General features: G+C 43.9%; 1 pseudogene; it reads left to right on the forward strand.

The window, feature by feature from the left end:
• Nucleotides 1–4,604: 4,604 nt before the first annotated feature.
• Nucleotides 4,605–8,046, forward strand: LOC112068026 (keratin, type I cytoskeletal 13-like; annotated as a pseudogene).
• The last annotated feature ends 4,787 nt before the right edge of the window (nt 8,047–12,833 follow it).

Below are 12,833 nucleotides of genomic sequence, written 5' to 3' on the forward strand. Positions count from 1 at the left end.
GGGTAGGAGTCTGGAAGGGCATCTAGGAATCTTTGGGTTGTCCGAGGATTTATAGCTCGCCTTTTGATAATCCTTGGTTGAGGTCTGAGCAGATTATTTGATGCGATTGCAATGGTGGTCCGATAGTCCAGGATTATGAGGAAAATCATTTAGATCCACAARATTTATTRCATGGGACAAAACTAGATCCAGGGTATGACTGTGACAATGCGTAGGTCAGGAGACATGTTGGACAAAACCCACTGAGTCGATGATGGCTCCGAATGCTTTTTGGAGTGGGTGTGTGGACTTTTCCATGTGAATATTGAAATCCCCCAAAATGTGAATATTATCTGCCATGACTCCAAGGTTCCGGGAACTCAGTGAGGAACGCTTTATACTGGCCAGAAGCTATAAAAAGTGATTGAGTAGGCTGCATAGATTTCATGACTAGAAGCTCAAAAGACAAAAAAAAWTGTTTTTGTGAATTTAAATATGKTGCCATAAATGTTAGTACCTAATTAACACTTCAATATTCATCATTATTCACGATTCATTCAGGATTATCTGTAATCATGGTAGCATCCACATTATTAATGTAAAAGTGTTTAGAAGCATATTCTATTCTTATTTACAATACAATGACTCCAAAATGACACAACACATTATTTATCAGTACTTTTAATCCCCTAAAATCAAATTTCGACTCATCAGACCCAAAGGACAGATTTCCACCAGGCTAATGTCCATTGCTCGTGATGTCCCAAGCAAGTCTTCTTTTTATTATTGGTGTTCTTTAGAAGTGGTTTCTTCTTTAGAAGTGGTTCTTTGCAGCAATTCGACCATGAAGGCCTAATTCACACAGTCTCCTCTGAACTGTTGATATTGAACTCTGTAGCATTTAGTTGGGCTGCAATCTGAGGCTGGTAACTCTAATGAACTTATCCTCTGCCACCAGGTAACTGTGGGACTTCCTTTCCTGTGGCGGTCCTCATGAGAGCCAGTTTTATCATAGCGCTTGATTGTTTTTGCGGCTTTCAAAGTTTCTTGAAATTTCCACATTGACTGACCTTCATGTCTTAAAGTAATGATGGACTGTCGTTCTCTTTGCTTATTTGAGCTGTTCTTGCCATAATATGGACGTGGTCTTTTACCAAATAGTGCTATCTTCTGTATACCACCCATACCTTGTCACAACACAACTGATTGGCTAAAATGTGTTAAGAAGGAAAGAAATTCCACAAATTTACTTTTAACAAGGCACACCTGTAAATTGAAATGTATTCCAGGTGACTACCTCATGAAGCTGGTTGAGAGAATGCCAAGAAAGTGCAAAGCTGTCATCAAGGCAAAGGGTGGCTACTTTGAAGAATCTCAAATATAAAACACATTWTGATTTGTTTAATASTTTTTTGTTTACTATATGATTCCATATGTGTTATGTCACGGCCGTCAAAGGAAGAGGACCAAAGCGCAGCGTTGTGAGCGTACATATTCCTTTTATTTAGGATGATGCCGACAAAAACAATAAACAATACAAAAACAACCGTGAAGCTTAAGGCTCTAGTGCCACAAACAAAGACAACTTCCCACACTGAAAGGAGGGAAAAMGGCTACCTAAGTATGGTTCCCAATCAGAGACAAKGATAGACAGCTGTCCCTGATTGAGAACCATACCCGGCCAAAATATAGAAAACAAAAKCATAGAWTGCCCACCCCAAATCACACTAGATTGTGTGGTCTGTCATCTTTTTGGAGGGGAGAAGACAGGCAGAGGTCACTTTACAGAGTTAACSKTTCATAAGTTTTCTCCTTGGYGTTACTGCATGTTCATTCCTGTCAAAATTGCATGTTCTTTGATAATTGCAGAGGAGGGACAGACAGAAATCAAATTGATAAATGCTGAAAATCATACATTACAGTCATTGTCAGGGCATGAGAAAGACACTCCTGTGGTTTTATCTGGGTGTGGATCTCTCCTTTGAAGAGGAAAGCTGCAGGGCACACAGGAACATAAAGTCTCTCACTCACTCTCTCTCACTCTCTCTCTCACTCTCTAAGTAACATGTGTGTACAAAAGAAAGTGGGGACTAGAGGGATGAGAGTGGGACATGGCTATGCCATTTACCCACCCCCCTTTCTCATTGGTCAGTAGCAGAATTAGGCCCAATGAGTTTCTATGTCTAAGCCCTGAGTTGCATTACAGACACACTGGTAATCCTTAGAGTATGTTGAGAAAAGGCTGAAGTTTTGTGAAGATGAGAGGAAATRACTCATATGAGTGAGTGTGTGAGCAGGAGAACCAGGCCGATGACCTCAGCTAATTATTTTCTTACTCATTCATTCACTTTTAACTTACATATCAGAAACTTGGACTGATACATCTCACCGCAGCTGCCACGTAACTAGTACCAGCCTATATGACATACAGAGCCTAGAGAAAGTCTACACACCCCATGCACAATCTGCACATTTTGCTGTCTTAAAATTAKATCTAAAAGTGATTAAATTGGATTTCATTCCTACCGATCTACATACTGTAACCTACTCCACAAGTGAAAGYAAATGTATAGAACATTTTGCGTCTTCACACCCCAGAGTTAATACTGGGTGGAAGCACCTTTGGCAGCCATTACAGCTGTGAATAATACAATTCTAAAAACTTTAGACAGCTCTTAGGGCAACTTTTATCCATTGNGGCAGCCATTACAGCTGTGAATAATACAATTCTAAAAACTTTAGACAGCTCTTAGGGKAACTTTTATCCATTGTTTTTGGACTGAGACTGGACCACCCTGGAATACTCAACACCTCTTGGAAAGCCATTCTTAAGGATCTTTGGCTGAAAAATACACCTTTTTACCTGTGCTTTGCACCTTTCATATTCAATTTGATATTGACAAACCACCCAGTCCCTGCCGGGAACAGGCATACCAATAAGATGATTTTTTCCCCCTCCGCAAATCATTAACATAACTTGCATTGGCTTGAACAAATGTAAATCAACTTTTCCATGTACAACATGGAAAAGTAACATGATTTTTTRCCTTCTGGTTARATGGAAATATGCAAACAAGCAATAGCTTGTTCTTGCACGCTGCAGATGTCAAGTACCCTGCCAAGGTGTTAAGGGAAAAGAACAGGGCCCACATCCACAAAACCTTCTTACGAAGAAATGTCTTCTTAACTGACATTTTTTCCTTAACTAGACTTAAGAAGAAAGTTAAGCAAAGTTGCTATTCCTCAAATGTTATTGGAAATGTTCTTGCGCTATTTCTTATGTTTCTCCTTAAGCAAGAAGTTAAGAAGAAATTAGATCCTTGAACATAAAGTTATTGGAAATGTTGTTAATTCCAAGATAGCCAAACCCTTGTCTTAAATTCAGGGCAGTAAGAGAAAAAGCTCATGAACGCAATTGAACATGTTTAATTCACTCACAAACTTAATCTGAAAGTTTCAGTATTGATTATTTAAATCCAAGAACATGTTTTAGAACAGTAATCTCAGTAAGAAATATGCTAACATGATTGCCATTGCCATTGCTAGCTAAAWAGCTAGCTAAAATTGTCAACTAGAAACAAAAGTTTGAAAGAAAACATATTGTTGAGGAATTGCACTTACGAACTATCTTATAAACTTTTTTTTTCTTAAGAAGCTTCTAGTGTTTTGTGAATCTGGGCCCAGTACTTTAATCGCATCTGGGGTGAGTTTTCCAGGTGTACAATGCCCGGAGTAATGACTCATCCCATGGGGGCTATAAAGTGGTACTTTTGTCGGTACTGCAGACTCCCACAGTAGATGGAACACGCATAAAGTTGAGTGAAACTTAATACAATGGTACCTGAGTATGTGCATAAAATCACAAAAACTATTAAGGAACAATGGACTGTTGTGTTGAAGGAAAAGAACAGGAGATTTTCTTGCGAGATATCAGTGTGTGAGTAAAAGACAGGTCTGTTTGGGGAGAACGTTGTCTGGGTGTCACGTGAAAGATCAAATTGTACCGTAAAGTTTCAATGAACTGCATGCATCTCTGCAACTTGTTTCTTGGTAGGATAACATGTACAGGTAAATAGCCACTCAGTGTGTCAATCTATGTGCTCAGGAAACATGGCAAAGCTCACCTGTCACAGCATGTCAAAGTTATACTGTGTGTTGACTGACTGATTGATTGACCTACCTGGGGCTAATAGAAGCAGGCGTGTCCATGCTTTCAACCAGACACTTTTACGGGAGAGGAATTCCAACTCTTTATGGGTGTGTGCACATTTATATGTCTGTGTGAGTTCCTACAAGCCATATATAGAGTGAGATGGGGAGAGTGAAGTTACGAAACAATAGTATATTTTCAATATTTYCGTATCCACACATACAGTACATATCTATTGATCCTCTTCCATCTCCTTCTGCATCCTAGTGTATCAAAGTGGGGGGAGGAGCCCTGCCCTGTCCCACATGAGGTAATGACTACCTGTAATCCTCCCTTCTCTATTCCACCCTTCTGCCTCTCCCACCCATGTCCTCCTCCCACCGTCCTGCGCTTCTGCCTGAGCAGCATAAAAAGGGAACAGTGGCTGGGCCGTGCACACATTCTTCTCCTCATCCAAGGCAGGCAGACTCCTCTCAGCAGCCATGTCCTTCTCAAATCTAGCATGTCCTACAGCAGCAGCGGCGTGGGAGGCGGAGGTGGACCATGTCCATGAGGTCTGGAGGTGGAGGTGGAATGGGTATGGGAGGGCTCCTCCGCTTCTCTCGATGGGTGGTGGTGGCGGTGGAGGAGGCCGCGTCACTGCCATGAGGGCCGGCAGTGGTGTATGGAGGTGCAGGAGGCTCTGGGGTGCGCTCTCTAGCTCCTCGTTCGGTCCGGCGGCGGAGGTGGTGGTGGCGGTTATGGTTTCGAACTGGGAGGGGGTGGCCGGCGGCGGTGCGGTTTTAGTGTTGTGGCTTGGGACGGGGTTTTGGTATGGACAGTGGAGCCGACATTAATGTGTCGCCAACGAGAAGGCCACAATGCAGAACCTGAACGACCGCCTGTCCACCTACTTGGAGAAGGTGCGCATGCTAGAGGCGGCCAACGCCGAGCTGGAGCTGAAGATCCGTCAGTTCATGGAGAGCAAGACTCCCCAGCGCTGCGACTACTCTCGCTTCTACGCTATTATCGCCGACCTGCAGGACAAGGTACGTGACCGTGTTTCCTAGATGGCAGAGCACTCAATAACGACATCACAGCATGTAAAACATGATTAATGTCTGCAATGTGACAATGTTATCCTTTGCTAGAAAGTACAGGGTACAGTCAAGTTTAACTAGAATGATATATGAACATTGGAAAATGCTAATTATATGCATTTGTTATAAATTGATTCAACATAGGCACCAAAAGATAGATGCAAAGACAGTATGACATATTCAGCTGAAGCATTGAATAAGCCGATCATTAAGCCATTATCTTCTCTCTCTTAGATCCCCTATGCGTTGCAGAAGGCGCAATTTGTTTCTTGATTATGTTACATGTACTATTATTTAAGTGGCTACTGGAAACTTCAAAATTCATGATTACAGAATGTGGGATCAAACTGTGTGTGTCATGGTTCAGTGTGGAATTTCCACGTATGCCCATCTAATTGTGTTTTGCCATCCTCCACCTCTCAGATCCAGGCTGCCACTGCCTAGACGGAGCATCTATCTCAGCATCGACAACGCAAAGCTCGCTGCGACGACTTCAGAAACAAGTAAGTACACCCAACACCATCAACAGATACCAGTCCACTGCTGGTGCATTACATTAACCAAATGGAATAACGCCAAATCTGTAAAACCCTCATACTGTTTTTATCATTTTGTGTTAAATCTATAAAAAAGGAAACCAAATGACATTACCCTTCAGCTCCACCATAACCACACCCTCCCAACAGACATATCAGAAGCCTGGTATTAACTGTTCTGATATTTTTCCAAAACTTAATGGAATACTAGAATCTATAACCCCCTGCTTATTCTCACAGAGGACACAATTCAGGCAGTTCTTTGACCTAAGCTCTCTCCTCTCTCAGGTATGAGAAGAGCTGGCGCATCGTAGTCAGTGAGGCTGACATCGCGGGCTGAAGAGGATGCTGGACGAGATGACATGGGCCAGATCTGACCTGGAGATGCAGATCGAGGGCTGAAGGAGGAGCTCATCTATCTCAAGAGAACCATGAGGAGGTGGGTGGGCTGATGGAACACATCCATACAGTCCTTAATGTATTACATCTATTGACCATGTCAACCTGCTATGGGTCTTCATTAGAACACCATTGCTGGCTTTCAAGCACATTGTTAAGCAATGGTGTTCAAATGTATATGAAGACAGAGGGCAGGTCAAGTTGTTACCATCAGGCAGAGGTTAGTCATTCTTAATCCTTTAACTACCCTATGTGTTTTCCTCAAAGGAGCTGCTGCCATGAGGACGCAGATGACTGGACAAGATCAACGTGGAGTGGACGCAGCACCAGGAGGACCTGACCAGAGTCATGGCTGAGATCCGTGAGCAGTACGAGCCGTTAGTGCCAAGAACCAGCGCGACTGGAGGGCTGGCGTTTCCAGACCAAGGTAGAACCTCTAGAACCCCTAAACTATGTTCATGGTGTAGATGTTCCTTTACTTCTAGTTGGTAACATTGTCACATTCTATCATGAGCTGAAATGTTGGTTTGTTTCTGTGACGATTGACCACTTATTGTGTTTTACAGACAGAGACGTTGAACCAGGAGGTGGCGTCCAGCACAGAGGTTCTCCAGACCTCCAAGTCAGAGATTTCGGAAATCCGTCGCACACTGCAGGGCCTGGAAATTGAACTGCAGTCACAGCTCAGCATGGTGAGCTGTAATTACAAACATCTGACCAAGGACCACAGTTTAGGGCACATTACGTACACAACTTTCTACAACTATTATCAAAAATCAACATTTMACTCTTTCATCATTCTCTACCATCCCTCAAGTATCTCACTTTCACCTGGACTCTAACACTATCCCTCAAGTTGTTGTAGCCAGGCACCACTCCATTACTATAGCTAACATCTACCTGCCTTCACATTCAACTAGAGCTAACTTTTTCAGTATGACAGTAAACATTCCAAATTCCAAACCTACTCCCACATTTTTTGAAGCATCATCTCTGTCTCTCCCGGCCAATAGAAAGGCTCCCTGGAGAACACGCTGGCGGAGACGGAGGGCCGRTACTCCATGCAGCTGGGWCGCCTCCAGAACCAAGTGACCAGTCTGGAAGAYCAGCTAATGTCTCTCCGCAGRGACATGGAACGCCAGGGCCAGGAGTACAAGATGCTGCTGGACATCAAGACACGCCTGGAGATGGAGATCGCTGAGTACAGGAGGCTGCTGGACGGAGAGGCTAGCGGGTAAGGCAGGAAGCGATTGGACAGAGGGGGGCCAATGAGACAGACAGGGATGTGGGAGGATAGTGTTACATCTTTGTGGGATGGGAAGAGGGGTGATAGGGGACCTTGAAATACATGAAAATGAATTTATGTCTCCTTTAACATTTGATTTTAAAAACAATGTTCATTTGAAGTTGACCTTACCATGAGCCATGGTTACTTTTGACATGAATCTACTGCTATGTGATTGTGACTTTTTATTAGATACTTATTATGATCATAGATGCTAATATGCTAATCATGAGTTTCCCTTCCTCACAGCCTCAGCTCTTGAAATCTTGGCCACGGCTCCTCCAGCTCGCACGTCAGCTCCTCTAGCTCCGGCCTCAGCTCTGGTGTCAGTTCCTCCATCTCGGCCACAGCTCCTCCACCTCCACCACACGCAAAGTGGTGATCGTCACAGAGGAAATAGTGGATGGCAAGGTTGTCTCCACAAGTCAAACCAAACATACCACTTAAGGTTCCACACACACAGCGAGCACTGCAGCAAGCAATGGGTTACCCCCATAGAATATAATTACTGAGAATGGGTATAGGAAATGAGAGGCCAGCACATGGAATATTACTGCTCCACAGTGCTTTGTTCATGCAACCTAAAATACAACGTTACAACTTATACAAAGTCTTCGTCAGATGAAAAATCCCTATTTTCATTGTCTGTCTTATTTGCTAAGGGCAGCTCTGGTTACTCTAATTTAAGATGTGAATTCCATCCTCCTATTCTTTCTAGAATGGCTAAAGCCCTCAGATACCCATCATGGAACATTGACTTGAATGGGGATTTATTTTCTGGTAATTCTATTTCTATAGTTAACACCTCCAGAAACATATTCTAACGACATTTGGATGGGACACCAACAACAGGTCTATGCAAGTAGGTTAGGAGCAAGAGCGTCCTAGGTTTTGTTATTGAATCGATGTAGCCAGAGGAGGATGGAAAACAGCTGTCTCTGGCTACACCAGGGTGCTACCATAGAGGGTCCTGTAGAGACTTCTGTAGACCTTCATTGTGAAAGTGTGTTTTAGGAAATCAGGTATTTGGGTGAGTGAGTAATATTTGGTATGGTTTTATCTAAAAGCATAACTTTTAATTTGTAAATATTTAGTATTTTTCAGAAATCACTGAGTAGGGTGGTCCTCATATTCCTCCTCTGAAGAGCTCCACTGTTACACATTATCAGTAGGCATTGGAGTTAGAGGATGGTAGAGTTAGTTTTACCAGATATGACTGTGGGAGACTTAGGATAATTGGGAACTCTTGAAAAGTTGGTGCTCTACTCACAAGTGGTGCACAGCCATAATCAAGATGCAGACCACATATACACACAAAAATATATTTTTGAAATGTAACCTTTACTTAACTAGCAAGTCAGTTAAGAACAAATTCTTTATTTACATTGATGGCCTTTCTGGGGAATAGTGGGTTAATGCCTTGTTCAGGGAAGAACGACAGATTTTTAGCTTGTCAGCTCGGGGAATTCATAATCCAGCAACCTTTAGGTTACTGGCCCAACGCTCTAACCACTAGGCTACCTGCCACCCTAATTACATGGCACACCTGCTCGTCAAAAAACCTAATTCCAATATCATGGGCATTAATATGGAGTTGTGTCACGAATACCACCGAAGGTGGCTCCCTTCCTGTTTCGGATGGCGCTCGGCGGTCGCGTCGCCGGTCTAACTAGCTGCCACCGATCCTCTTTTCCTTTTCGTTTGTTTTTGTCTAATGTTTTCACCTGTTCTCTTGTTGGGGTTTTGGGATGGGTGTTATTTAAGTTCGTTTAGTCCCGCTGGTGTTTGTTGTGGGCTTGTTGTTATTTTACGGTAGTGGTGTTTGTTTCTTTTGGTTTTCGCTGTCAGGTATTTTGGTAACTATGGTTTTGAGTTTGTTGGCCTGTGTTTTGGGCGTCACCCATGTTTTGTAACTGGTTATCCGTGCGAAAGGACATTAAAGCGTTTTTTCCCGTCAAACTTCTGCTCTCCTGCGTCTGACTCCACACCCATCACTCTCCAGACGTTACAAGTTGGTCTCCTTTGCTACTATAAAGCATCCACTTTCTTAGAAGGCTTCCCACTAGATGTTGGAAACTTGCTGCGGGTACTTGCTTCCATTCAGCCACAAGAGCATTAGTGTGGTCGGGCCTGATGTTGGGTGATTGGGCCCTGGTTCGCAGTCAGCTTTCCAATTCATCCCAAAGGTCTTCCGATAGAATATCATTGTATGCTGTGAATTAAGATTCCTTCACTGGGATAGGGGCCTATCCCGAACATGAAACCAGCCCCAGAAATTATTCCCCACCAAGCATTACAGTTGGCACTATGCATTAGGGACAGTGCGTTTTCTCCTGGCATCTTCCAAACCCAGATTAGTCGTCGACTGTCCAGATGGTGAAGCGTGATTCATCTCAGAGACACGTTTCCATGTTCTAGAGTCCAATGGAGGTGAGCTTTACACCACTCTAGCTGAAGCTTGGCATGGCACATGGTGATCTATGCTTGTGCGGCAGTTCGGCGTCGGAAACCTATTTCTTTAAGCTCCAGGCTAACTGTTTTTGTGCTGACCTTCCTGCTTCCAAGGCAAGCTTTTTGGAACTCGGTATGAGTGTTGTAACGAGGAAGACTATTTTTACACGTTCAGCATCGGCGGTCCGTTGTGGAGCTTGTGTGGCTAATACTCGCGCTGAGCGTTGTTGCTCTAGAGGTTTTCACTTCAAATATACAGCACTTAGTTGAGCTGGGCAGCACTGCAGGGCAGACATTTGACAAACTGACTGTTTGGAAAGGTGCATTTTACATTTACAGCAAATAGATCCTATGGACGGTGCCGGTTAATTGAAAGTCACTGAGCTCTTCATGTAAGCATTCTACTGCCAATGTTTGTGTATGGGAATTTAACAATAGCTGTGTTGCTCGATTTTATACAAATTGTCAGCCAACAGGTGTTGCTGAAATTGCCAAATCTACAAATTTGATAGGGGTGTCAATATGCCATGTACTGTATGATAAGATGATATAGTCAATCAAAATTCTTTGGTCACATACAATGGTTTAGCAGATGTTTTAATAATGCGAGTTGTAGCGAAATGCTTGTTGCTTCTAGTTCCGAAATGCAAGTCTACCAACGAGTAACTAACCGTATACAATCACAACTCTACATTAATACACACAAGTGTAAAGGGATAAGAATATGTACCAATAAAGGATATATGAATGAGTGATGGTATGCAGAACGCATAGGCAAGATGCATAGATGGTATGCGGGTACAGTATATACATATGAGATGAGTAATGTGGTATGTAAACAATAAAAGTGCATAGTTTAAGTAGCTAGTGATACAATGTTATTAGCATAAAGATGGCAAGATGCAGTAGAATGATATAGAGTACGTAATACCCTATACATTATATTAAGTGGCATTGTTTAAAGTGGCTAGTGATAACATTTTTACAATACATTTCCACATTCACATTTTAAAAGTGGCTGGAGTTGAGTCAGTATTTGGCAGCGGCCACTAAATTGTTAGTGGTGGTCTGTTTAACAGTCTGATGTGCTTGAGATAGAATCTGTTTTTCAGTCTCCTCGGTCCTGCTTGATTGCACCTGTATGACTCTGCTTAGTGTCGCCTTCTTGGGAGTGATAGCGGTGACAGGCGTGGCTTGGGTGTTGTGTCCTTGATGATTTTATGGCCTTCTGTGAATCGGGTGGTGTAGTGTCTGGAGGGCAGGTAGTGATAATGCGTTCAGATTAATTGCTTTTCTCTAAATTAATTGCAACTGGCCCTGGCACCTTGTTGTGTGAACACGCCAATGTAACTGGACTTGACTGCCCTCTGATTTAGGCAACATTTATCCATTGTTTTTTGGACTGAGACTGGCCACCCTTGGAATATCAACACCTCTTGGGCCATTCTGGTGTGTCTTTGGCACCCATCTCCTCTCATCCTGGCGTTTGCCAGCAGGGGTTGTCAGAGTGGGTGGAAGAGCTGCCCTGCCTGCTCTTACATGAGGTGATACTTCTGTATCTCCTTCTTCATTCTCCACACCCATGTCCTCTCTCCCACAGTCCTCTTCTGGCCCTGTGCGCAATAAAAGGGAACAGTGGCTGGGCCGTGCAAACCCACATTCTTCTACTCATCCCCCCAGGCAGGCAGACGTCGCTTCAGCAGCCAATGTCCTTCTCGCAGATCTTTTGCAATGTCCTACAAGACAGCAGCGGCGGGTGGAGGCGGAGGTGGCCATGTCCATGCTGAGGTCGGAGGTGGAGGTGGAATGGTAAGGGCTTCTCCGCTTCTTCTCGATGGGTGGTGGTGGCCGGTGTGGATGCCGCGTCACTCCATGAGGGGCGGCAGTGTGTATGGAGGTGCAGGGAGGCTCTGGGTGGCATCTCAGTCTCGTTCGGTTTCCGGCGGCGGAGGTGGTGGTGGCGGTTACTGGTTTCGGCATGGGAGGGGTGGCGGCGGCAGCTGCTTTGGGTTTCGGCCTGGGAGGGTGGGTGTGGTGTGGTGTGGCGGTGGATGGCGACATTAAATATGTCGGTCAATGAGACAGGCACAATGCAGCACCTGACGACCGCACTGTCCACCACTACTTGGAGAGGTGCGCATGCTAGTCGGCCGGCCACCACCAAGAGCTGGAGCTGAAGATCCGTCAGTTCGTGAGAGCAAGACTTCCCCCAGCGCTCGCTGACTCTCTGGCTCTACCTATCGCTCTATCGCCGACCTGAGGGCAAGGTAGTGAACGTGTTTCCTGATGGTAAGAGACTCATGATTGAATCACAGATGTCAAAAACATGATAATGTCTGCATTGTGAAATGTTATTCTTGTTAGAGAGTAAGGTACAATGGTGTATCTCGTCATTCAGATTGTTTTCAACAAGTTACTCATAGGGAAATTATATGACTTTAGAAAATGCTATGATATAACATTTGTTATAAATTGATTCAACAAGAATTTGCACCAGAGATAGATGCAAAGACAGTATGTCATATTAAATCAGCTGAAGCATTGGAAAATCAACAGATCATATTCAAGCCATTCCTTCCTCTCTCCTTAATAGCCCCTATGCGATTGCAAAAGTTGGCAAATTGTTTCTTTTGTGTTCAGTCATTGTTTACAATGATCATATACGACAACAGGTTCCCTGTATGGCTTCTATGGTCTATCATTTACAGTGCAGCTGAAACTCAGAATCAATGAGTACGTGGTGGTATCAATGTTTGTGGTACTGCATTTCGTTCGTCAAATTGCCTGCATACCCATCCTGAAATGTTTTTGGCCATCTCTCACCTCTCAGATCCGGCTGCCACCTGCTTGACGGACGCATTATCTCAGCAGATCGACAAGCGCTCGCTGCAGACGACTTCAGAAACAGTAAGTACCATTCCATCACATCCACAGATATCAGTCACTGCTGGTGC

The sequence above is a fragment of the Salvelinus sp. IW2-2015 genome, unplaced genomic scaffold (genome assembly GCF_002910315.2).
Source record: "Salvelinus sp. IW2-2015 unplaced genomic scaffold, ASM291031v2 Un_scaffold19, whole genome shotgun sequence".
In the NCBI taxonomy this organism is placed as follows: Eukaryota; Metazoa; Chordata; class Actinopteri; order Salmoniformes; family Salmonidae; genus Salvelinus; species Salvelinus sp. IW2-2015.